General features: G+C 38.4%; 1 protein-coding gene and 1 pseudogene across 5 annotated transcripts in view; one reads left to right on the top strand and one right to left on the bottom strand.

Moving 5' to 3' along the window:
• Positions 1–27,398, top strand: part of MAPK10 (mitogen-activated protein kinase 10) — a 344,777-nt gene that overhangs the window by 8,012 nt on the left and 309,367 nt on the right. The gene's annotated exons all lie outside the window — the stretch shown is intronic.
• On the bottom strand, positions 19,838–20,382 carry LOC105518700 (annotated as a pseudogene). Its single transcript, XR_001002870.1, has one exon. The product of XR_001002870.1 is annotated as a 40S ribosomal protein S24 pseudogene (transcript).

The following is a 27,398-nucleotide window of genomic DNA, read 5'->3' as shown; positions in this document are numbered from 1 at the left end:
ACTGCTGAGTTTTTGGGTATGTGCACCTTTAATTTTACTAAATAATTCCAAAATATTTTCCCCAATCAGTTGCATCAATTTACATTCCCAGCAGCAGTATAGGAGAAATTCTACATCCTCACCAACACTTGGTTTACAAGTTCTTAAGTTTTGCTAATCAGGTAGATACATAATTGTACTCTTAGAAATATTAATTTGCCTTTTGCTGATTACTAATGAAGAGGAGCATCTTTCCATTTTTTTTTTTTTTTGGCAATTTGATTTTCGTCTTTTGTGAAGTACCTGCTCTAATCTTTTTGAGATGTGTCTTTCAAAATGATAACTAACACTTATTGAGTTCCCACTGTGGAATAGACACTATAGTAAGTACTTTACAAACAGTTCATCTTCCTAGTATCCCTATAATTTAGAGGTAAGGAAACCAAGGTGTAAAGAGGTTAAATCACTTGCTGACAATCACATAGTTAAGGAACAGTGGACTTAGCATTCAAGTCCAAGTCTTTCTGACTCCAGAATTCTTTACCTTCTCAGAGAGTGTTTGGAAGGGGATTTGATTGGAACCAGGGAGAACATTTAAGGTGCTATTGCAGGAATCCAGTTAAAAAAATAAGTGCATAAGCCAAAGAATTGCCAATAGGGCACATGTAAGAAAACTCTGGACTTGGTAATGAATGTGGTGGGCAAAGAAGAGGAAGGATTTTCAAAGTCTCAAGTTTTAATACCTGTCAGCTACGTAGATTCAGTATTAGTCATATAATATTGTATGTGTATATACACACACACACGTTGTATGACTAGTACTGTAATATATTGTCATCTATTGTACATATATTATACAATACATTTTCATATATATATATTGTGTGTACATATATATATATAAAATACAGATATTGTGGTAGATACTAAGAATTCATTTTATAAAGTCCAGGTATTATAGTAGGTACGATGAATACATTTTATGAATCTACAAGTCAATGAGATGAATTTAGTTCACAGGCTCATAAATTTTAGGGTTTAAAGCAACGACACTGTTCATTTGGGTCAAATCTTCACATTTTTTTGAAAGATATGGAAGCAACTGCTAAAAGAGGGTAAGTGACTTGTCCAAGATCATATGTTACTTAGTGTCAGGCTAAGAATAGATACAATGCCTGCAAAAAAATGCAAAGGAATAACAACCACCTGATTTTTAAATTAACAAATGATGACACAATTAACCTATTCTATTTCCTAACCATTTCTCAGACCAGTCCCTTTTCATCTAAATCTGTTGTTACTGCCGTAATTTAGATCCTCCTCATCATCTTTAGCAGGTTTATTCAAGTAGCCTAGCATAGTATCTTCTTGTCCATTATTCTACCAGTGAAGCCACCAGACTTGTTATTTGATTTGCAGTTGTTACCATATAAACTGCCCTACTTAAAGAATTTTTGATATACTCTGTCATCCATGTAATAACTTCCCTTTCCTTAAGACATGCCATACTCCTGGCCGGGTGGGCGGCTCAAGCCTTTGTAATCCCAGCACTTTGGGAGGTCAAGGCTGGTGGATCACCTGAGGTCAGGAGTTTGAGACCAGCCTGGCCAACATGGTGAAACCCTGTCTCTACTAAAAATACAAAAATTGGCCGGGCATGGTGACTCACGCCTGTAATCCCAGTACTTTGGGTGGCCGATGCAGGTGGATCATGAGGTCAGGAGTTCAAGACCATCCTGGCTAACATAGTGAAAGCCCATCTCTACTAAAAATACAAAAAATTAGCCAGGCATGATGGTGGGTGCCTGTAGTCCCAGCTACTCAGGAGGCTGAGGCAGGAAAATCACTTGAACCTGGAAGGCAGAGGTTGCAGTGAACTGCGATCGTGCCACTGCACTCCAGCCTGGGCGATAGAGTGAGACTCCGTCTCAAAAACAATAAAAAAGAATACAAAAATTATCTCGGCATGGTGGTGGGCACCTGTAATCCTAGCTACTCAGGAGGATGAGGCAGGAGAATTGCTTGAACCTGGGAGGCAGAGGTTGCAGTGAGCCGAGATGGCGCCACTGTACTCCAGCCTGTGCGACAGAGTGAGACTGTCTCACACACACACACACACACACACACACACACACACACAAACACACACACAATGATATGCCATACTCCCATCCATTCCCAGTTTAGACACTCATGACCTTTTAAATTGCCTGGAAACACCGGTGTGCTTCAGTCTCATCACATATACTCAGGTGTTTTCTACCTCTGTGATTTACTTCATGCTGTTTATACTGCCTGCACTCACTCTGCACAGCCCTTACTTACTCCTTTCCATCCTTTAAGACGTTTGTGACCCTCTGATGGTCTGGGGGCTAGCAGCATGGACATCTCCTGGAGCCTGGTAGAAATGCAGCATCTGAGGTCCTACTACTCGGAGAGACACACTGATTAAGAATCTAGATTTTCACAAGATTCCTAGGGAATTTAAATACATGTTAAAGTTTGAAAGTACTGTTTAGAATCACTTTAGATTTCATAAGATTCTATCTCCTCCTGGAAACCTCTCAGATCCCTTTCATCCAGCATTCAATCATTCTTGGTGCTCTCACAGTAACCTGTGCATTATCTACCTCACTGTATTACCATAGTATCTTATTATCTGTTTATTATCTGTCTGTGTCTGCTTTGCCTCCCACCTTAGCCAGGGAGTATTTTGAGCATGACTCGTCTTTGAACTTCTTATACCTAATACAGTGCCTGACACTTGATGGGCACTGCATATATATTTGTTGAATGATTGACAAAAGAAAGAAGAATGAGAAAGAGATTGATATACAGAAAGAAACAGAAGAGGACAAAGACAGACACATGAAGAAAAAAACACATAGCTAAAGAGACTTCCATAGAGATAAAAGCAGATTACATAAGGACACTACAAATTCTGTCTCTGGATACAATCTGGAAGGCAGCCTGGCAGAGAGTCCACAATCTGATTTAAATAGGTTAGGGTAATAGCCTATGTTGTTTGCCAATCTCTCAGAAGAAAAATTTAGTTTACTTGCTCATTTAACAGTGTTGTTTTTTGATGGTTGTTATTAAGTAAATTTTTCCAAAATTTGCCTTACTTTCCTAAACAAACTGTTACACTGTCACTTTTACTATTCAGAACCTGCTTGGAATATTCTGTGCAGCTTTTAGTGCCCTCTGTTAGGAATGACTTTCATAAAATGAAGTGCGTCCTGAAGATTGTGTTGAGGATGGTAAAGATATAGAAAACATATCTTGTGGTGGACAGACAAGAGAAATTATAGTGTTTTGCCCAGAGAAGAGAAATGAAGAGAAAAGATCGAGGCAGAGGACGGCAGCGCTAGAGAGTGCGACTTACCAAGCAACTGCCTTCAATATTTAAGGGCTTTCATATGAAAGAGGTTGGATGATGCAGGATTGTTTTTCAGTTGTACTGAAGGCAGAACTCAGAGACCAATGGGTAGTTAGAAGGTACTGCACATAATTTTTTTTTTATTATAAGAACTGTTTGAGCCTGTGCTTTTTGAAAAGTAGTCAAGTTTTCATCACTGCAAGTATTTAACCATCTTCATGGTTGACCAAGTATGAAGAGCTTTTTAGAGATGATACTACTTTGTGTGGGAGATTGAACTAAATGACTATAAGATCTAAGGTCCTTATTACTTATGAATCTGTAGTTGTTCAGAGAAGTACGGGAAGAATGGGGGTTATAATAAAGAAGTACAATAGTGGCTAACATTTATCGAGTGACTACTTCATGCCAAGCACTGTTCATAGTGCTTTGCATGTCCTAGTTCACTTGAGCCTGACAGCAATACTGCTGAACATTCCTATTTTACAAAAGATGAAGACAAGGCACAGACGATTTAGTAATGTGCCCCAGGTCATGCAGCTAGTGGTGCATGATTCTGACTCTGGAGCATATGCTTTTTATTACTGTGCTGTATTCTTTGTAGTGTTAAAGATGAAAATTGGACCCAAATAGAGCCTTAAAATATTGATATGGTTTGAATTCTAGGTAAGTATATGGGTAAGAATTCCAAGGAATAGTAACTAACATAATCGAAGTGAAAAGAAATAGAAATTAGCATAACAAGTTTGTGGAATCAAATATCTTACAAATGAGATGAGTAAGAGAATATTCAGAGATGTTTAATTCTGTGGTGCTGTTCTGTCTTGCTTCTCAATGGCTGCAACAGTTACCAAGATGGGAAATTAAATCTTTAGGAGTATTTAACCTGGTAAAACCAATATAAGTAGCTCTAGACTATGGTCTGAATTTTGTATTCCCTCCAAATTCTTATGTTGAAGTCCTAACCCCAAGGAGATGGTATTAGCAGATGGGGCCTTTGGGAGGTGATTAGGTCATGAAAACAGAGGTGACTGGGATTAGTGTCCTTATAAAAGAGACCCCAGAGAGCTAGCTAGTATTTTCCACCATGTGAGGATACAGGAAGAATGCACTGTCTATGACCCAGAAAGCGAAACCTAACCAGACACCGGGCCTGTTTGTATCTTGGACTTACCAGCCTCAAGAACTGTGAGAAATAAATTTCTGTTGTTTATAAGTTGCCAAGTTTATGGCATTTTGTTTATAGCAGCCTGAATGGACTAAGATACTCTAGTATTGTATAAAATTTTTACAAACTTTTTTTCTCCGCTGATTGGTAGAACATGTAGCTATGTCTCTTAGGAAGATGCATTTGGGGCTGTCACTGTTTGAGAGTTCCCAAATAATTTGATGCCAGATCGGGAGTACAAATTCAACACTTTCTCTTAGAAATTGGGGTTTTCCTGGAATTTATTTGAAGACTGAGTAAGCATCTGCAAAAATTTGAGGTTCTTCATAAAGAATTATCTGTGTTTTGATAACCACTATCAGAGGAACTACTATTAAAATCAAAGTATGAGATTTTAATGAAAAATTGGTTAACATAACAAACCTATTCAGGTTAACACTTGAAAAATTTAGTGTATAGCTTAACAGCATTCATTTTATGTGATAATTTATTATTTGCATTGTAGATACCATAAATTTAAAGTTTTCTTTCTATTTGTACTTTTGTAACAAACCCAGGTGGTTTGTTAGTACTTTAAATCCTGAGACTGACTTTTAAGCTCTTTCAAATTTGTGAACAATCTTGATAGTATTGCTTTCAGAAAGTCACTTATAAACCTTAAGAATGAATGTAATTCTGCTTTGGAGTTTAGTTTATTAAGATATATATATATATATACACACATCTTAATAAAGATACTCTTCTACATTAAGACATATGTGTGTGCACACACACACATATGAGTACATATATAATATTGTACTCATTACCTGCCAAAAAGATTGAATAAAATATATTAAGCAAAAACTACGTGAAAAAGTGGGTAGGAAACAATTTAAGCTTTACACCTGTGTTTAAACTGTGTGGGTCCACTTAACACGAGTTTTTTTTTTTTTTTCCCAAACAAAGTTGGATTAAAAATACAGTATTCTTGGGTTGTGAAACCTCCAGATACGGAGGACTGATTTTTCCTACAAGGCTGATTGTTGGACTTGAGTATGTATGGACTTGGTTAGAGACCTGAGGTCCTGGATGTATCAAGGGATGACTGTATGTCATCTTTTGTGAGTTTCAGACTAATCTAGTCAGCCCTCTGTGTCTGCAGTTGCACATCCACAGATTTAACCAACCATGGTTTGAAAATGTAGTTAGGCCTATGATGGTTGTGTCTGTACTGAACACATACAGACATTTTTTCCTTGTTATAAACAGTACAGTATAATAATTATTTATGTAGCACTTACATTGTATCAGGTACCATAAGTAATCAAGAGTTGGCAAAGTATATGGGAGGATGTGTGTAAATTATATGCAGATACTACCATTTTATATAAGGGGTTTGAGCATCATTGGATTTTGGTATCCTCAGGAGTGGTCCTGGAGTCAATTCCCTGAAGATAGCTTGTGACACCTGTGTATCATGTCATATATTTGTTTGACTATCCTGTTGTCAACCAGGGTTTAGGTTAACAAAGTGAAACATCACAGGCAATAAACTCTCATTCATTGCAATTATTGTAACTTTGGTCCTTTGTATAGATGTCTGACTCTGTGTTAAAATGTAAGAAACCAAAACACATTCTGATTTTCATCTATCTCTGTTTCTGAACCCGATATCATGTATAAAATTTCCACTTGTTCTTTTAGTTGAAGACTTTAACCATTCCTATTCAAATAGAAATGTTATGAGGCAAAAATTGATTGGCTTGCTAACCTGATAAACTAACTTGAATTAAGGTGTGAATTAGTCATAATGGATTTTGGATCATAGGTACTAACCACATTTGAATAAATATGGTGCATTAAAATAGCAGGACACTGAAGGAATATATAGGAAAAATTTTTATATGGAGAAGAAATCAAGAATGGTCTAGAGCAGAGTATTTGTTTGAGTTTAGGAGATTTAGTCAAATAGTTTCTGGAAAAGGAAGAGGACTTAATGCTAGATTTTTATCCCAGCTATGTCCTGAATTAACATTCCCTTGGGCAAGTCTTAATTTCTAAAGTGACTAAGACACTAATAGTTTCACCGGGTATGTTGGAAAATTTCAGTACAGTTTAGAAATCCTGATTTCTAAAGGCAAATTTTAAAAGATTTCTCTCATTAGTAATCAATGCACAAATATTTGTGCATACTAGTCCTTCAATAGCGAAAAATAATTTCAAGATAAGACAAAGCTGAACTTCAACTGTATATGAGAGAGTTGTAATAGATGATGTCTAAATTTCTTCAATTGTAAAATTTACGTGGATTAAGTTGCACACAGATTGAATTAAAGAATGAGCTAATACCTAGGAGGTCACATTCAAGTGGGGTACCTTGATGAGGGAAGCCTTGGCTAGTGAAGGACTCCATGAGGATGCAAAGCAGCTAGGAGGGGAAGAGAGGGCTCAGAAAGCTCTCAGAGAGGGACTTGCCAATGCACAGTTTTGCTTTAACTTTCCCCCTTTTGTTGTCTTCAGCTTAATCCTGCCCATTCTTATTTACTCTAGATCAAGAAGTAAGATATTTTAGATATAGGAAGTGTCTTCTATTTATTAAAGATATACTATCCATGAGGAGGATAGGTAGTTTATGCATAGTCAGCCAAACTGACCATATCAATTTTCCCAGTTTGCATCATTTTTTATCCCAAAATTATCCTTTGCTATTGAAAGACTAATGTGCACACAGACTTGTTTATTAATTTATTTATGAGAGAAATCTTTTAAAATTTGCCTTTAGAAATAATGATTTCTAAACTCTACTGGGATTTTCTAACATACCCGGTGAAACTATTGAAACTTTGGTCACTTTAGGTATGATATCAATACAAACACATTTACATGAAGTTAACAGACATTTTCAATGGGCAGATTACTGTGGTAGAGTCTTGGAAGAATAAATATCACACAGTTTCTTGCTCCCTCCCCTCACATTCCCTCCCTCCCTCCCACAAATATTTACTGACTGTTTACTCTGTACCAGGTGCTGCAGGAACAAAGATAAGTTTGACTTAGTCTCTGTTCCTAAGCAGCTCACTATTAAACTAGGGGGCTTTGGGGGTGGGGAGAGAAAGGAGAAAATCTTGTGAATAAATCTCACACGTAGGATAGTTTCTTTGATAGAAGTTGAGAGCAGGCATGGTAGCTCACGCTTGTAATCCCAGCACTTTGGGAGGCTGAGGCAGGATTGCTCGAGCCCAGGAGTTTGAGACCAGCCTGGGTAATATAGCAAGACACTGACTCTACGAAAAGTAAAACAGTTAGCTGAGTGTGGTGACGTGTGCCTATAGTCCTCGCTACTCGGGAAGCTGAGGGGTAGAATTTCTAGAGCCCTGATGGTTGAGGCTGCAGTGACTGTGATAAACACTCCAGCCTGGGTGACAGAGCAAGACCCTGTCTCTAAACTCAGCTTCTACTCAGGCATTCTCAAATGAGGTTCTGCAGAGAGACATGAACCCACTGCCCGCAGGCAGTAATTTCAAACGGTTTAGTCTCATGATCCCTTTATATTCTTGAAAGGTATTGAGAAACCTAAAGAATTTCTGTTATAGCCCCTGGTATTTATCATTTTATAAATTAAAATATAAAATTTTAAATATGTATGTAATTTATTTAAAAATGAATGATTGTGAACCCATTACATGTTAACATAAATAATGTTATCTGTTTATGAAAACTACTTTTAAGAAACAAAAATACTTTAGTGACAAAATGGCGTTGTTTTACCCTTTTGCCAATCTGTTTAATGACTGCTTTAACAGAAAGCAGCTGAATTCTCCTATCTACCTATTCTTTCAAATTTTTGTCATACCACACATCAAGTCACCTTTGGAAGACTCTACCATACGCTTGTGAGAGTATGAAAGTGACAATGTTGAACCATGTCTTCATATTATTTGGAATTAGTTTTGACTAATTTGGGGGCCACATGAAAAGGTCTTGGGGACCCTCAGAGGTCTGTGTACTATACTTTGAGAACCACTCCTAAAAAGTATCTGTTGGCCGGGCGCGGTGGCTCAAGCCTGTAATCCCAGCACTTTGGGAGGCCGAGACGGGTGGATCACGAGGTCGGGAGATCGAGACCATCCTGGCTAACACGGTGAAACCCCGTCTCTACTAAAAAATACAAAAAATTAGCCGGGTGAGGTGGCGGGCGCCTGTAGTCCCAGCTACTCGGGAGGCTGAGGCAGGAGAATGGCGCGAACCCGGGAGGCGGAGCTTGCAGTGAGCTGAGATCCTGCCACTGCACTCCAGCCTGGGCGACAGAGCGAGACTCCGTCTCAAAAAAAGAAAAGAAAAAAAAAAAAAAGTATCTGTTGTATGTAATGAATAAATGCCTCTTTTATGCATCTAGCCTGGCACTATTATGTAACACCCTTGAGAAAATAGTGTTTTGCCATTTAGATAAGGTACCGTAAATGAGGAAGGCTGCCAGACTATAAGCCTCACAAAAGCGGGGATGTTTCTCATTTTCACCCATTACCTGTCACAAAATCTGACATAGGACCTGACTCTGGGAATCTCAGTGACAGAATGTTCTAACGAGAGATGTTCTGTCATAAGTCACTGTAGTCCTAGGTAAAATGTGATGAGTGTTACGAATAAGACTAAACATGGAGGAGCTGGAGGAAGCAGTCCTTTCCAGATGGTAAGTCAGGAGGGCTTCATGAGGAAGACAACACTGGGGTAGAAATGGGAACATATTGTGATAGTGCTGGAGTTGGAAAGGTAATTTCTGGAAGAAGGAGCAGAATGATCAAGGAGCAGAGTGGGTTTGGAGTTCAGAAGTTTAGGTTTGCATGACTTATGCATAGGGGATATGGCATCAGAGACATGGCTAGGAAAATAGATTGGGGCCAGACTGAGGGAGGCCTTGAATGATCTGTGAAGGAATTTGGGGTCTGTTTCTATAGACGATGAAGAACCTCTCCTTTTTCTCTAAACAGATTTAAGAAAATGATTCTGGCAGTAATGTTGGTTTGAAGAAGAGAGATAAGAGAAGCAGGATGAGCAGTTAAAAGGAAGGAGAGAGAGGGAATCCAGCTTGAACAAGAGGCAGTAAAAATCTGAGTGGGAGGGTCTAGTTGTTAAAGAAGGCCCCAATGTCTCAGATAATTTGGAGTAAGAAGCTGTAAATGAGATAGAGTTTCACTCAAGGGCAGGAAAACACTGGGTTCTTTATGATTTCATTCTAGGCTCAGCTACAATCTTGCTAAACAATTATGCACAGGTCCTTGAGCTTTGGTTTCTCCATATGTAAAATGTAGAAATGGATTGCTTGCCTATTTGTGTCACAGGAGTCCGTGTAAGGATTAATGAGCTCTTTGACAGAAAGGCACTTTATTAATCTAAGGCATCAATAATAAAAATGAGAATGTTTGCCAGGTACTTTTGCTCCTATGTTGAAGGCTGCTATGTAAATATGAAATACTGCCTGGAACTATTGTCATTGTTAATAATAGTAAAGTCATTACCATGAAACGCCTACACAGCAAACTTGTTTTCAGTCAATTCCAGAGGCAAGATGAAGCCAGGCATGGAAGTTCATTCCATTTTGTTTATTCTAAGTCTTCCTTATTGTAAGTTATTTTCCTGGTTAGTAGAGAAGTCATTTTAACAGTATTTGAATTTCATTGTATCTTCTTATTTCCATCACTCTATTCTGGTCACGTATTCCATCACTATCAGGAACATCATCATTCTGACTTTTCCCCATGCAAATGGAGGTGGGACAACATTTGATGTGCCTAGTTACCTGCATCAATGTTCTTGTCAATTTTGGCTATTTTTGTCAGTTTAACTCATGACTGTATAGTCTGTTGGTCAAGCAGGTAAACTCCAGACTTAAACTGCCTGGGTGTAAATCCAAGTTCTATTACTTTACGTGAGATCCTGGTTAAGTCACATAACCTCTTACGCTTCAGTTTTCTCATCTGTAAAGTGGTACTAATAATGGTGTTTCCCATAAGGTTATTGTGAAGGTAATGAAGGTAAAGCTCACAGCATTAGGTGCTCAGTAACTGCCAGGTGTTTTTTGTTTTGTTTTGTTTTTTTTTTTCTTTTTTGGTCCATTTTTATTACCATTGTCATCATGTCTTCTCTTTTCCTAATTGGGGTTCTTTACCATTCCTTGTTAATTAATTATTTGTCTTCTAGTAGTTAATTTGTGATAACATAATTGATCACAACCTTTTTATTACCTAGAGTAACATTCTAAAAAATCCACAAAAATCTTAAATTTTATTCATTGCTCTTTCATATATTCCTCTTGTGTTTTTTCTCCAGCAAGTCAAGTACTTAATTCTGATATAAATATAAGGGATCTAATAAGTTTGTCCTAACCCTTGACAAGTATTATTTCCTGTGACACATTGCCATCCTCCCACACAATTGTCCTGTAAAGAAAATTTGCTTGCCATTTTCCTTTTTGACCCGTGTATTTATTCTCTTCTCAAGATCAACATCAGTATGTTTCTGTTTTTGCTATTGATCATGTCTCTCAAGACTTCTAAAAGTACCTTCCCATATTATCTCAGATTCGTCAAGATCTGTTTGGAACATACACCAAGCCCTTGGTTTAGAGTGCTGAAGCTATAGTCAAGTTTGTGTTATGCTCACCAAACCAAAGCTCATCTTTCTTTCTTTTTTTTTTTTCCATTATACTTTTAAGTTCTAGGGTACATGTACACAATGTGCAGGTTTGTTATATATGTATACATGTGCCACGTTGGTGTGCTGTACCCATTAACTTGTCATTTACATTAGGTATATCTCCTAATGCTATCCCTCTCCACCCCCGCCCCCGCCCCATGACAGGCCCCGGTGTGTGAAGTTCCCCTTCCTGTGTCCAAGTGTTCTCACTGTTCAATTCCCACCTATGAGTGAGAACACGCAGTGTTTGGTTTTTTGTCCTTGTGATAGTTTTCTGAGAATGATGGTTTCCAGCTTCATCCATGTCCCTACAAAGGACATGAACTCATCTTTTTTTGTGGCTGCATAGTATTCCATGGTATATATATGCTGCATTTTCTTAATCCAGTCTATCATTGATGGACATCTGGGTTGGTTCCAAGTCTTTGCTATTGTGAATAGTGCCGCAGTGAACATGCGGGTGCATGTGTCCTTATAGCAGCATAAAGTGCATCTTTCTAATTTGCACAAAGACTTCAAGAGTATATTGGGCTAGTGTATGATCCTTTTTCACACCTTATAAATTGTTATCCATTAATACTGTTAAGTCACGACTGTAAATTCCTGCGGGTTTTGACCAAATATATCATTGGCAGATTCTCCTTTGTGTCATAGTTACGTAGAATGAATACTCAGCCACCATCTCTCCCTGCGTTGTCCATAATTTCCTTGGGTCATGAACCAAATGAAACCAATGGTCTTGCTTCATGTGAAAAGTTGGTCCATATTTGCTAATAGTGAATTATATTCTATTCAAATGGTGTAGGACATTAAAAATGACTATTGAAAATGGCTGCTAGTAGAGGCAGAAAACGATTGAGTAGTAAGGTAAAACCAAATGTATTAGCATTTAATCAGTTTCTTCTTTTATGATTCCAGTATTGAGTCTTTCTCTGAGTCACACTGGCTTAGAAACTGTTCAGATGAACATACCAGAAGGGAGTTTCCTTTTTGAAAATTGTTGTCTTCTATCTGGTATTAGGTCACAGAGATGAAAATTTAGCACCTCTGCTTTGTTTACTTCTTCGTATGGGGTACACTTACCTAAGTCACATACTAGATGTGTGATATGGTTTGGCTGTGTGTCCCCATCCAAATCTCACGATGAATTGTAATCCCCAAGTGTCAGGGGAGGGACCTGGTGGGAGGTGATTGGATCATGGGGGTGGATTTCCCCATCCTGTTCTTATGATAGTGAGTGAGTTCTCATGAGATCTGATGGTTTAAAACTGTGGCACTTCCCTCCTTACTCTCTCTCTCCTGCTCTGCCATGGTAAGGTGAACTTGCTTCCCCTTCCCCTTCTGCCATGACTGGAAGTTTCCTGAGGCCTCCTAGCCATGCTTCTATGCAGCCTGATGAACTGTGAATCAATTAAACCTCTTTTCTTCATAAATTGTCTGGTCTTTGGTAGTTCTTTACAGCAGAGTGAAAATGAACTAATGCAATATGTGGTCTTGGCCAAGTTGTCTAATGCCTGGTCCCTCAGTTTTCTCCTTTGTATGTTGAAAACAATAAAAGCATCCATTCCATAAGGTGGTTGTGATAATTAATTGAGGAAAGAGTTGTAAAGCTATTGCAGCTATACCTGGCACAGAGCAAAACTTTAGTATCTTTTAGCAAGTATCATTACCTACTTGAAATAATATAGTAGTTAAGAGCTTGATTCTGGAGTAGATTGGTAGGCTTGAGTTCTAACTCTGTCATTTATTGCCTGGGTAATTTGTGGATTCACATTTCTGGGCCTCTGTTTCATGTAAAATCGGTACAGTAAGAATGTCTACCTTCCAGGGTTTGTATGAGAAATAAATGGGGAGCACTTAGCATCATTGTTCATTGAATATTAGCTATCATTTTTTATAATCCTTATGACACATTACTTATATAATAATCATAATAGCAAATACTTATGGAGAGCTTATTTTGGGTCAGGCAATATCTCAAGTACATTACATATACTATCTCATTTATTCCTCACAGTATCTCCAAAGAGATAGGTGCCATTGTTATCCCTATTTTACAGATGAGTAAATTGAGGCATGGAGAGGTTAAGCAACATTTCCAAGGTCCCACAGTGAGTGCATGGCAAAACAAAATCTGTGCATTTATCCATTATGCTCTATGACAATAAATAAAAAAGTTGAATATAATATTTGGAAAAGAAAATTAGACTGTTAGGCTAATGACTGAGGCGCTCACTGTGTCCTGACATTTTTCAAACCCTGAATCTATTCATATGGTCAGACAAGTCTGGTTAAAAGGAAGATTAGCAGGTAGCACTAAAGAAGAAAATAAGGTAAGACAATCTCTTAAACACTTGGAACCTCAGCGGTGTGTGTGGAAGTGAAGCCTTCAGTCCCTTTTCCCCAAGAAAAGCTCTTTTTATCTTGAGGATGAGGTGGGAGCATGGTTTACTTGAATTTTTCCAGTCTTATTTAGCTTCAGCCTCTTCTTCCCTTTCCTGCTGCCTCCCTTAGTCACTGCATGGCTCTGCCTGAGGCCCCAGGCAGTTGTACACATTTGCTTTATACCCTGAATGTCCCTGGTGATATCTGAGATGACTTTCTGTTGTACTGCAGCCCTGACAGTACACTGTGTGTAACAGAATAGTGCCTGACTGCGGAGTGTGTTGCCTAAGGGCTTCTGCTTTCAAGTCATACAGAGCAGATTCAGATTCTCAATCTGCTTATATGGGCAAATTAGTTAGCATTTTTAAGACTTAGTTTGTTGTTGTTGTTGTTGTTTTTAATCTGCAAAATGGGCATGTAGCACATACCTGAGTCTTTGAGAAAATTGAATGTAAAACATTTTAATACTGTGTCAGGTAGGGAATTTTGTTGTTAACACCAAGCATTAAATTTTGTTGTTAACACTAAACACTAAAAACTTTGAAAAAGATTGGTTTGCTTTGGATCATTACCAAGCACTTTCATCACTGAAATAACAAAATAAACTCAGCTGCTATCAAGACAAATGCCCTGGGAGTACTTTTCAATATAATAAACTAATTTTATTTCCTCATTAACATGTGTACTCGTGGGTGAACCCTACTAGGATTGGGAAGAGCAAGCTGTGGAAAGGCTATAGGGCTTGCAGGTACAAGAAAAACATGTGTCTATAGTGTTTATTTATCTAAGTGAGTATGTGAATGCAGAACCTGAAGCTGGACTCACCCCCAGAGGAGGGGAGTCCCCACAAGAGCATGTCCCAAACTGTCCTGAGATGGTGCCAGTTGGGATTCCAAAGAAAGAAGCCCAAATGCCAGGGGGATCAGTCCAAAACATTTATTAGGGCAACTTACAGAGGGCTGCAGCAGTCCTCACGATAGACAAGATGAAAGGGGTGTTCTACATAGGTTTGTCTGCAGAAGCGGGTAAGGGTAGAGAGTTTATATTAGGGTTTCAGAAATTCAGCTGAGGGCTATAGCCAGTTTCTTTGAGTATTTTGGGCAATGACCTAGATGCCTTTATTAGTGCTTAGGAATGTTCAAAGCCCCAGTTTGGGTTCAAGCCTGCTGGGAAAAACCTACAGCTGGCCGGGTCACAAAACGGTCAAGGCACTCTAAGATTTTTGGTTAGGACACAGAAAGAAGGTGTGTGTGGGTGGGAGGGGAACTGGGGGGACACTACCATGAATGTGCTCTGTAGATTCTCAACTTCTCTGCAAATCTAAGATATTATTTTTATAGTTTCCACAGGAAATCTGAGAAGAAGAGCAGTATGGAATTAGTTTAGTCAAGGAAGGCAGAGTGGAAGATGTCTTGCCATTACATCTTAAGGAAAGTAGATGGATTGGATTGGAGGAAATTGGACTTTGAGCAATTAGCTGAAAAATGGCAAATGTATATTGTAAGAGCGTATCTGATAAGGAAAAACTGACCAGTCTGATAGTACTGGATATTTGACATCTATTTGGGCAAATCAATGGAACCTTGAGTGCTAGGTAGGGAATTCTGGGTGATATTCAGTTGGCCTTAGCACATCAGTTCTTGGATTCCCCAGGGAATTAGCAAGCAACATTTTCTTTACTGTATGTGGACTGGCAATGGCAGATTAATTGGGTCCTCTACTCTAGCTCTTGATCCAGGCACTGATACAAGGACTATTTGCCATGGTCCCTCCTCCTAGGCTGCAAGCTTGCTCTGGATTATCTGATCATGGTGGGTACAGATGTCTACCATTTTGAGGACCCAGAATTCTCACCACTTTCTATTTCCCCATTCCATTTCTGGTGTGAGGCAGTTTCTCCTTTATGATTCTCCAAACAAAGGGACTTACTATATACTTTCTTCTGGACATCCACTCATGTAAATGTGGATACAGAGTAATTTCTGGGGAGTTAATCTGAATTGACTCATATGTGATTAGCACTTCCTTGTTGATCAAGGTGACTATCGAACTCTTATCATTAGTGCAGAAAATCATTTTTAAATTTAATCTATGACAAGACTTCCAGCTACATTAAACTGAACCATGTAGAGGTAAAGGTAATCTGAAATGCACTGTCAGTTACCATATTGATTCCAAGAATAGATTTTATTTTATTTATTCATTCAACAAATATTTGTTGAGCATTTACTATGTGTCAGGTCCTGTTCTAGCTGTGGGAATACAGTAGTGAATATGATAGATTAAAAAATCATTCCTGGCTGGGCATGGTGGCTCACACCTATAATCCCAGCACTTTGAGAGGCCAAGGTGGGCAGATCACGAGGTCAGGAGATTGAGACCATCCTGGCTAATACGGTGAAACTATATCTCTACTAAAAATACAAAAAATTAGCTGGGTGTGGTGTTGGGCACCTGTAGTCCCAGCTACTTGGGAGCCTGAGGCAGGAGAATGGCGTGAACCCGGGAGGTGGAGCTTACAGTGAGCCGAGATTGCACCACTGCACTCCAGCCTGGGCAACAATGTGAGACTCCGTCACACACACACACACAAAATCATTCCTGATGTCGTGGAGCTTAAATTTTGGTGGAAGGAGACAGAAAACAAACTGGATGAATAAATGAAATATTTTGTATATTAGATGGTAGGAATGTTTGAGGAGAATGTTGAGCAGAAATATGGAATAGGGAGTGTGGTGGAGGGTTTCAGTTTCAGATAGAGGGATGAGGGAAGACCTCCCTGGCATGTCGTTGAACAAAGACCTTGTTTGATATGATGTCGTAGGCGTGTATTCTCCCCCTCTTGATGATTCCATGTTTGTCCCTTCCAAAGCTGTTATTTGATAAAACTGGAAGGAATTCCTGGATAAAATTGTCCTCTGTTCAGTAGTCTGTGGGTAGCCCCAATTACTTGATAGAAGCTCCAAATAAGTTCTCAAGAATCACTTACAAGAAAAAGTGGGGTTTTCAGGCTTAAGTTAAAACATGTAATTCTGCTTAAGACGAGGGCTCAAATAGCTAAGACCAAGTTCTGGAGTTAGTTATAATGGTTTATCTTTCCCAAAATACCCATACCACCAATTTAAAAGAAAACAATTTGAAACATTTTGTGTTATACCTCTTCCATAAAATTGATTCTGCTCTTAGCAATTATCTGACATTAATTTATAGAAGTAATTTCATGTTCTGTTTGTTTTCTCAAGATTATTGTCTGACATTTCCTTGTTTAGCCATTTACTATTTGATTTTAACAAAAATTATAATGTTATTTTTATGTTTAAAAATCTTTTGATTCTAGTTTGATTTCCTTGACAAATCTCCAGTCAGGGGGATATCTCTGACATTATATGAATAATGTAGTTGCTATAGTTGGGCTCTGTGTCCCTACCCAAATCTCATCTCCGATTGTAATCCCCACATCTGGAGGGAAGGACCTGTAATTCCCATGTGTCAAGGGAGGGAGGTGATTGGCTCATGGAGACAGTTTCTCCCATGCTGTTCTCGTGATAGTGAGTGAGTTCTCACAAGATCTGATGGTTTTATAAGTGTCTGGCATTTCCCCTGCATGCACTTCTCTCTCTTGCCTCCATGTGAAGAAGGTCCTTGCTTCCACTTCACCTTCCACCATGATTGTAAGTTTCCTGAGGCCTCCCCAGCCATGTGGAACTGTAAGTCCATTAAACCTCTTTTCTTTATCAATTACCCAGCCTCAAGTATGTCTTTATAGCAGTGTGAAAACAAACTAATACAGTAGTATATTATTTATTGCAGGGGATGAGGAGAAGGAGGGAAAAGAACGGAGTAAGAGAAGAAGAAAAAGGGGTGAGAGAGGAAGAGCAAGAAGATAAAGAGCAAAAATATATTAAAAAAGCCATATTTTTAGTCTGCCATTTCTATTTAGCAATCTTATCTGGTTATCTTTTATTACCTGGGACTCTAAGGCAGAATCATTACAGACAGATTTTAAATTAAAAAAATTATTTTTCACATATTGTTTGTATACTAATTTCTTGTACTGGTTTCATATAATGGCATTTGCCTTTAGCTTCCACAATCTTTGAGGCCTTTTAGTTTTAATAGAGTTTGATGTCTACTGCAATGTAACATGTACAACAAATTGTTAATATTTCTTGACCAATTCAAAACATGTATCAGGGATTATCTCAGCTATTTCATAGATCACCTTTCATTTCATTCAAGCTATGGAGATGAAATTGGAGGTGTAAGGTTGGTGTGTGGAGATGGGTATTGACAGTCAATTCTCCCAGATAATGTAACAGGTGAATTCTGATAGGCAATGATGCTGTCTTTCTCTTTCTTTTCCATTATGTATTTTCCTGTTGGCATTAATGATATTCCTCTTCTTCTACAGATTTATATGCAAATATATATAGCATACATGTGAAAGACTATTATTCTAGGCATTGAGTTCAGAAAAGGTCTTGTCCTTAAGAGATTATAGTCTGCTGAGGGAAACAGATGTTTTCCTTCATAGTATGTATCACAGTTTCCAATTATTTATTTGCATGCTAACTTTCAATATTTAAATAAATTGTAAGAAAACAATATTATTAAGAGACTGCAGTTTTTTTTTATGAGCGTAGGGTACTGAATATACTGTGGGTGTCAGAGGAAGTCTCCTTGAGGAAACATGTTTGGACAGGAATAGTCAGATGAAGTGGGGAAGTTTGTGAGATGGAAAAAAGTTCCAGGCTGAGGAAACAGCATATGTATGTGAAGGTCCAGTGGGGACAGAGATCTGAGGAGGTGAAAGTTGTGCAAGAGGAAGAGGGATAATAATTGAGGCTTAAGAAGTATGCAGGGCCAGATTACATTATGAAGAGCTCTGTGGACCATATTAGTTATGACATGGAAGACTTTTAAGTGGAGTCAGAAACACAAGTAGATCTGAGCATTTGAAGAGTGCTGTCTTTGCTATGTGGAAAATGTTTAGGGAAAGATAAGGCTGACAGTGAAGGTATATGGTGATCCAGGAGAGACATAGTGGTGACCTAGACTAGACTGACACAGTTAGAGGAGGAAGGGATATTCTCAAAAACAGTAAGGAGGTAGGCAGGATCTGCAGGACTTGTTTGCATTTGGAAGATGAGGGGAATGACAGTCAGGCATGATTTGTGCTTTCTGGCTTGGATGCCTGTGTGGGAGGTGGTTGTAATTTTAGAGAAAGAGAACACTGAGGAGGAACGGGCTTTGAAGGGAGAAGATGAATTCATCTGTGGACATGTTGAATTTGAAATACCCAGCAGGCAGTTGCATATATGTGTTTAATGTTCAAGAAATAGGAATGGACTGGAGGTTATGGTCAGTCCTCATCACTAAATAGAAGGATAATGGGGCAAAGAGAGATTCTAGGAACAAACCTTGACAAATACCAACAAAGAAGAAGTGACCAGAGAAGGAGCATAATAATAATAATAATGGTAAAAGCTAAAACATATATGACACTTACTATGTGCCAGGCACTGTATTATATGTTTTTACATATATTAGATCAATTTCATATTCTTGAGAGGTTGGTGCTACTATGATCCCTGATTTTACAGATGAAAAATATGTGAGCCCCAGAAAGGTTAAGTAACTTCGAAACTGTCACCAACCAATATATGGTAGGGCTGATTTAAAACCAGGCATTCTAGCTTCAGAGATTGTGGGCTTTTTCTGTATATTCTACTGGAAACCATGGGAGTGCACTGTCCAGAAACTCTAGGAAGAGAGGGAGTTATAAGCCTTATCATTGCTTAGAGGCCAAGGAATATTAAGGCTGAAAGTTGTCCCTTAGGTTTAGTGACATTTACCATTTATGAGAACATGGGTTGCTGTTGTGACAGCCTGAGAAGGCAGACGGCAGTAGGCTGAGGACCTCCTAGGAGATGAGCATAAGAAGACAGTAAGTGTAGATGATGCTGTGTACAACTTTGTCTGGGAAGGTGAGGAGATAGGACTAGGAGAATTCTCAACTCCTCAGGACAGGAAAAATGTCACAGAAAGTATTTGATTTCGGGGCAGAGCAAAGAGGGGTTCTTTATGAGAGGAATGAAATTGGTTTGATGCCTATCAGAACTCTCCTGTTATATTATCTGAGAGTATTGACTGGCCCATTTATCTTATTCTAGCAATTGTTTTCTAGATGAAAGCAGGTATGGCCTAACATATTTATAAAGTAATACTTGGTTGTACATTATAGAATTTGTTTTTTTTTTTACACATTAAAGTTTTTAGTTTATTAATCTGCTCGTGAAAAATCCAAAATGGACACAGGTAGCCTTTACTGCAGCACCTTTACTCCTTCCGCTGTGATCCAATCTCCAGCTCACTTTTTGCCAGCACCAACATTGGCCTTTGCAGTCCCCCTGACTTTCTTCATTCTGTTCTTGCATTTCTTTCGTTGCTTTCTTGAGGTCTTTTTCTTCTCATATAGGCCATGTCTTGCAAGTCTATGTTTGGGTTCATTTTTCTTTGCATAATCCAGGGAGTCATAAATCATGCCAAAACCAGTTGTCTTGCCACCACCAAAATGAGTTCTGAATCCAAATACAAAGATGACATCCGGTGTGGTCTTGTACATTTTGGCTAGTTTTTCCTGAATTTCTGTCTTAGGCACTGTTGCCTTCCCAGGATGAAGGACATCAATGACCATTTGTTTCCTCTGAAGTAGTCGGTTGGTCATGAACTTTCTAGTGCGGATAGTTACGGTGTCGTTCATGATGGCGGCCTCTCTTCAGACAGTCAGGGAGGAAAAGAGTGAATTTGTTGGTTTTTAAAAAAATCTCTGCAGCTGGGTGCAGTGGCGTGTGCCTGTAGTCTCAGCTACTTGGAAGGCAGAAGTAAAAGGATCCATTGTGCCCAGGAGTTTGAGGGCAGCCTGTGTAAAAAAGCAAGATCCTGAAGATCCTGTCTCTAAAAATAAACAGAAACAAACAAACAAACAAAACTCCACGGCCATACCATGATTAGTTGACTACCATTACCTCTCAGTCACCAGTCTTATATTTGGATGCAAAACCTATGGCCAGAAACAAATAGATTTGTGACTTCTCTCTTGAGAATCTTGGGAACAAATACATTATAAATTTTAATCAGCCATAAATGGAGTGCTTTCACCCAAGACTTTTCCTTGTAATTTCAATCAGGTTTAATTTTGACTGTAAGCTTTTGTCTAGGTTGGTTGTATCACCATCTCTGTTATAACCTCCAAATTATTAAAAAGCTCTTTTGAAAGATTTTGTGGAAGGTTACAGCATGAAATGGCCTTTTTCTCTGTGGGAAGGTAGGGCTCAGGAAAATGTAACAAATGTCACAGTGGAACTATGCTGTGTCAAACCACAAGTGGTGCCTCCATACGAAGGTGGACTGAAATGTATCCTCTAAAATTCTGTGTAATTTCATGGGTGATATTCTTTCGTTTTTCTATTACTGAGAGCTGAGGTTACTGAGAACACTTTTACATTGAATGTTAAAGTGTTGTGATTCTACACATTTTTTTCTTCCCAATCCTAAATCCACAGCATGTGTTTGATGAGATTTTAAAACTTTTTAGAATAATTAAAAACAATAACTTCCCAATGAAGGAGAATGATTTATAAAATGATGCATTTAAATGTAAAGTTTGATTTAAGGTAAATTGTTATTTAAAACAAGTTTATTTAAAGTTTTATTAAACTTATTTAAATGTAATATGCATTTAAATGTAATTTATTGTTTTAATATCTTACTTTCGTTGTACTTCTAGTTTGTGTGTGTTGAAACATTTGCAGTATATTTGCATATTGTTTGAAAGAAAATGTGTACCATAAATGGAGCCTTGCTATTATGGCTAAATTGCACATATTCATGAAAGAGTGTGAGATTGTCTGCTAATCACTCCAGAATCCCACTTAGTCATTAAAAATGGAAAGGGAATTAATGACAGAAAGATATAGTTAATGATTAAATGAAATTTAGTTACAAACACAGCAAAGGTATAAGCAAAAACAGCTAAAGCATCAATTTGGTACAGCTTTTTTTCCTTCGAAACAGACCTTGTAGATAATTATACTTGTTGAATCATTGGTCATATTGTACATTTGTTCACATTACCTATAAAACATATTTCATGAAGTTAATTTCGTGATTGATTTATTACTCTTAATAAAAAGTACTTGAATCTGCTCCTGTTAAAATAATTCAGTGAGTTTTTGCTTGAGAAAATTCATAGCGCATATTCTTTGTTGGATGAAAAACAGGGCAGTGATGCCAACTGAGAACATTTTTCTTTTCAGTTCTGGGACTGACTTTGAGAGAGAAGGAACATCTTGTGCTCTCATGGTGCACCGCTCACATCCTAAGGTTAGCATCTTTTCTGAGAGAGATAAACAGACATAGTTTTCCAGTTTGGGCCTATTCTGACAAGACTCTGCTGTTGAGTTTATAGGCTGATGAAAGGGTGCAGAGGGAACTCTGTAATTATACTCATACTTGAACATGGCTATATATCATGTTTTGGAAATTTCCTGTATTCAAAGAAAATAACCAAGCTGGTCCTATGTTCTGTTTTGCCTGCGTGCCACTAAGTAAGAAAACGTATGTTCCTTTCCTGCTTCAGCTGTTGTTTACTTTGTACAGAATTTTCTACTCCTTTGAAAATGACCATTTTTTCTGACTCTTATGCTTTGGTGAGAGTCTGAGAAAGGCTTTAAGAACTTTCTTGGTGGTTTAAGTTAAGCTTGAGAGAGAAAGTCATTGTTCTTCTCACTGTCCTCATATTTCCCTTTTTAGCTTCCTTATAAAGACGGGTAGTTATGACCTGCACTCTAGCTCAGTTTATCCCAACAGTCTTGAGCTACTTATTAACATTTATGTTTTCTCACTGATATTTTTATTTCAAATCATTATTCATTCAACAAATATTTATTACCTGTTACATGCTAGCTATTGTGCTATAATTCTAACATGAAGATGAAAAAGATAAAGTATTTACACACAATCTTTTTGTATCCAGAAAGAACACCAACAAGTATGTTGAACACATTTTAATTAACTTAAGAATTTAAAAATAAATGTAAAACACGAATTCTCCATTATGACTATGTCAAATTAACCTATACTAATGAAAACGCCTTAGCAGTGGTCCCTTGTATTAATCGGTTCTCACGCTCCTATAAAGAACTGCCCAAGGCTGGATAATTTATAAAGGAAAGAGGTTTAATTGACTCATGGTTCCACATGGTTGAGGAGGCCTCAGTAAACTTACAATCGTGGCAGAAGGGGAAGCAAACACATCCTTCTTCCCATGATGGTAGGAAGGGGATGTGCTGCGCAAAGAGGGAAAAGCGCCTTATAAAACCATCAGATCTCATGAGAACTCACTTGCCATCATGAGAACAGCAGCATGGGGGTAACTGCCCCCATGATTCAATTACCTCCCACTGGGTCCCTCCCATGACATGTGGGGATTATGGGAAATACAATTCAAGATGAGATTTGGGTGGAGACACAGCCAAACCATATCATCCCTATAGTTTATCTTAGTCTGTACCAGAGCTTCCCTTAGGTGTGGGAGAGCAGAGAGGGCAACATAATGACAAAGATGAAATTTGTGTTGAAAGCCTACTGCTTGCATCTGCTTTGATTGACTTGGTAAATCCTATTAGGTTGAGAAGTGCATAAAACTAGCAGGCTTCTGAACTATTTATGAACTTGTACTTAGACACACAAAAAAACTGAAAATAAGCACTGTATAAATTAGTTCCAATAGAAAGACATGATCATTCTGAACGGACACAGCACAATACACCTCTATGTGACTTCTTATACATGCAGATTCTCATTTTCAGGGATGCAGACACATATGTACACACACTCACATACAGCCACACATTCCTGTGTATTCTCTTTGCTGGCCCACCAACTGAACTTTCCTGAATTAGGTACATAAAATTCTACTAAATTAAAAGTCTGGAGAATATATGCCTCTGCCCATCTTTATCCCAGTGAGATTTAACTATTACTGGCTTCATTGCTTGTGATATTTGTAACATTAGGCATAACTGCATTTGAAAATAATATAATAAGAGACTTTCTTAAGATATGATGGGTTTTCTCAAAAAGAGATACATTGACTAATTGATTTCATTTTTGGAAGGTAGAAATGAGGTTATCTGTGGAGACTGGAGGATAAGGTTATTCAGCAAGCTAGAGGATAAGGTTATTCAGTAAGCCTAGAGGAAGAAAGGCAAATTGTAACTCCGGATCTCTGCACAGGTATATGGCAGATGGCACAGTGGAGAACAAGGTGATAAGAACAGGCAGAGAAAGTCACACTGTCAGCAGCCCCAAACTGGGATCTCTCATTGCTGCTGGCTTGGACCAAGCTCAAGACCTTGCCCTTAGTAAAAGGCTGCAGACAGTAAAGGCTGCACATATCTTACTTCTTAAAACACAATGATGCTTGCTTCCTTAAATAAAATTGTAATGCAGCAACACAGTTTAGTGTGTCTAGATTAAATGTAGTTTTAATCTCTGTAATAATAAAAATATAAGAAAAGGTAGAACCAAGCGATTAGTGAATTACAAACCCATTAACCAGCTGACTGAGATGTTCTTAAATATATTTAACACATTCGTGGAGAAGGTTACCATACCAATAGAGTTTACAACATTTCATAAACTTTAAATAAAAAATGATGTTTGTCTTAGTCTATTTTGTGCTTCTATAACAGAATACCACAGACCAGATAACTTACAAAGCACAGAAGTTTATTTTCTCACAGTTCTGGAGATGGGGAGGTCCAAGAACAAGGTACCAGCATTTGAGGTCTGGTGAGGGCCTTCTTGCTGAGTGCTCACATAGAAGGTAGAAAGGTAAGCTAGCTGAATACTGTAGGAAGCCTCTTTTTTGTTTTTATTTTTATTTTACTTTAAGTTCCGGGATATGTGTGCGGAACGTGTAGGTTTGTTACATAGGTATACATGTGCCATGGTGGTTTGCTGCACCTATTAACCCATCATCTAGGTTTGAAGCCCCCTCATGCATTAGTATTTGTGTTAATGCTCTCCCTCCCTTGGTTCCCTTTGCTCCCCTCCCCCGACAGGCCACATGTGTGATGTTCCCCTCCCTGTGTCCATGTGTTCTCATTGTTCAGCTCGCACTTATGAGTGAGAACATGCGGTGTTTGGTTTTCTGTTCCTTTGTTAGTTTGCTGAGGATGATGGTTTCCAGCTTCATCCATGTCTCTGCAAAGGACATGAACTCATCCTTTGTTATGGCTGCATAGTATTCCATGGTGTATATGTGCCACATTTTCTTTGTCCAGTCTATCATTGATGGGCATTTAGGTTTGTTTCAAGTCTTTACTACTGTAAATAGTGCTGCAGTAAACATACATGTGCATGTGTCTTTATAGTAGAATGATTTATATTCCTTTGGATATATGCCCAGTAATTAGATTGCTGGGTCACATGGTATTTCTGGTTCTAGATCCTTGAGGAATCGCCACAGTGTCTTCTACAATGGTTGAACTAATTTACATTCCCACCAACAGTGTAAAAGCATTCCTATTTCTCCACAGCCTCACCAGCATCTATTGTTTCCTGACTTTTTAATAATCTGCATTCTGACTGGCATGAGATGGTATTTCATTATAGTTTTGATTTACATTTCTATGATGGCCAGTGATGGTGAGCCTTTTTTCATGTTTGCTGGCTGCATAAATGTCTTCTTTTGAGAAATGTCTGTTCGTATCCTTTGCCCATTTTTTGATGGGGTTGTTTGTTTCTTTCTTGTAAATTTGTTTAAGAAAACCTATTTTATAAGGGCTGTAATCTCATTCATGAGGAAGGAGTCCCCATGGCCTACTCATTTCTTTAAGTCCTCACCTTTTATTACTATCACACTGGCAACACCTGAAGTTTGGAGAATGCATTCAAACCATAGCAAGATTTTGTAAGAAGCTATTCTTATTCTTATTCTTATTGAGCCAGAGTCTCACGCTGTCGCCCAGGCTGGTGTGCGGTGGTGTGATCTTGGCTCACTGCAACCTCCACCTCCTGGGTTCAGGCAATTCTCCTGCCTCAGCCTCCAAAGTAGCTGGGATTACAGGTGCCCACCACCATGCCCAGCTAATTTTTATTTATTTTATTTTTTTTATTTTTAGCGGAGATGGGATTTCACAGGGTTGTCCAGGCTGGTCTCAAACTCCTGACCTCAGGTGATCTACCTGCCTTGGCCTCCCAAAGTGCTGGGATTATAGGCGTGAGCCACCACACCCAGTCAGAAATAAAATTTAGAATGTATAGTAGCACACTACTTAATTAAATAAGCATTATGTAGGATATTGAAATAATGTTGTCTTTCAAAGACCTGTATTTGATCCAAGAGTGAAAATTATAAATGTTTAAATATTAGCAAAAAGTAAAAAAATAGCGCTGAAAGTAATTCAGGGGAAAGTGTCAGCTAGGACAAGACAGACATTTTACTGTGGCATGCTGGCTCTGACTGAAGAAAAAATTCATATTTTTAAAAAAATGAGATAAAAGTGACACAGTTTTTTGGGGGGTGAGATAATCTGTGCTAAAACAATTAAAGGTATCCCTGTTTGGTAAACTTCACTTGGAATATTCAAAGTCTCCAAGATTTGTAAAATTTAATGAAGTATTTGACTTCAGGCTGGGCACAGTGGCTTATGCCTATAATCCCGGCACTTTGGGTGGGTAAGGCACGGGGATTTCTTGAGCCCTGGAGTTTGAGACCAGCATAGGCAATATAGTGAGTCCTGTCTCTATCAAAAAAAAAAAAAAAAAAGTTAGCTGGGTGTGATGGCACATGCCTGTAGTCACAGCTACTCTGGAGGCTGATGTGGGAGGATTGCTTGAGCCTGGGAGGTCGAGGCTGCAGTGAGTCATGATCACACCACTGTACTCCAGTCTGGGCAACAGAGCAAGATGGATTACCTACAAATGAAATGAAAAGACTTACAGTCCTTGCATATTACATGCATTCCTACTGCACAGATATAAAGAGGTTCTTAAAGTTGATTTAAGAATGCTGAAAGTAATATAACAAGGAATAAGACTGTTAAATACTTACACAGTATAGATTTAAAATCAAGTAATTGTGTGTATTTTCTGTACCACTGGACATATTTATATACTTGTTAGCATACACTGTGTGCTCCATTTTTCATTAGCAATTTTATCTCCCTACTGAATGCTAGACTTTTAGTTGTGTTATTTGTTATAGCTTAATTTGTTTCCCAACAGTGAAAAGAGATATGGACTTGTAGATTTTCAGCTATTTCATCTTAAAAAGCTAGTATAACCGGACTACTTATGACTCCAAGGGTATATTACTTTAAAGGGAATTGGGCTATTACTCAGCAGTCTGTAAGACATTCTTTTTCAGCATTTAGGGGGAGTTGGGAGAAGCTATGGCAAACCGTTTACTATCAAATCTCCTCCACACCACTGCTGCCCTGGCTCAGTCCTTTACCATCTCTCAGGGAAGCCATTGCAATTCCTTCCCTATTGGGTCTCCCCACAGTGTGAGTCATCAGACACACTGAAATCAGAGCAAATTTTCTAGAATAGATTAGACCATGTCTCCTCCTTGCTTACATGCATCCAGTAGGTACTTCCGCAAAGCTGGCATTTTAAAGCACAGTAGTCAAGTCACATAGTCTTGCCAGGCTTATCTCCTGCCCCTGTGAACCCAAGACCCTGCTTATTCCCCAAACAAGTCATGTTCTTTCATGTATTTCCTTTTGACTGGAATGTTCT

This window comes from Colobus angolensis, unplaced genomic scaffold (assembly GCF_000951035.1).
Source record: "Colobus angolensis palliatus isolate OR3802 unplaced genomic scaffold, Cang.pa_1.0 Scaffold328, whole genome shotgun sequence".
Lineage (NCBI taxonomy): Eukaryota > Metazoa > Chordata > Mammalia > Primates > Cercopithecidae > Colobus > Colobus angolensis.
This window is presented reverse-complemented; position numbering and strand designations above follow the sequence as displayed.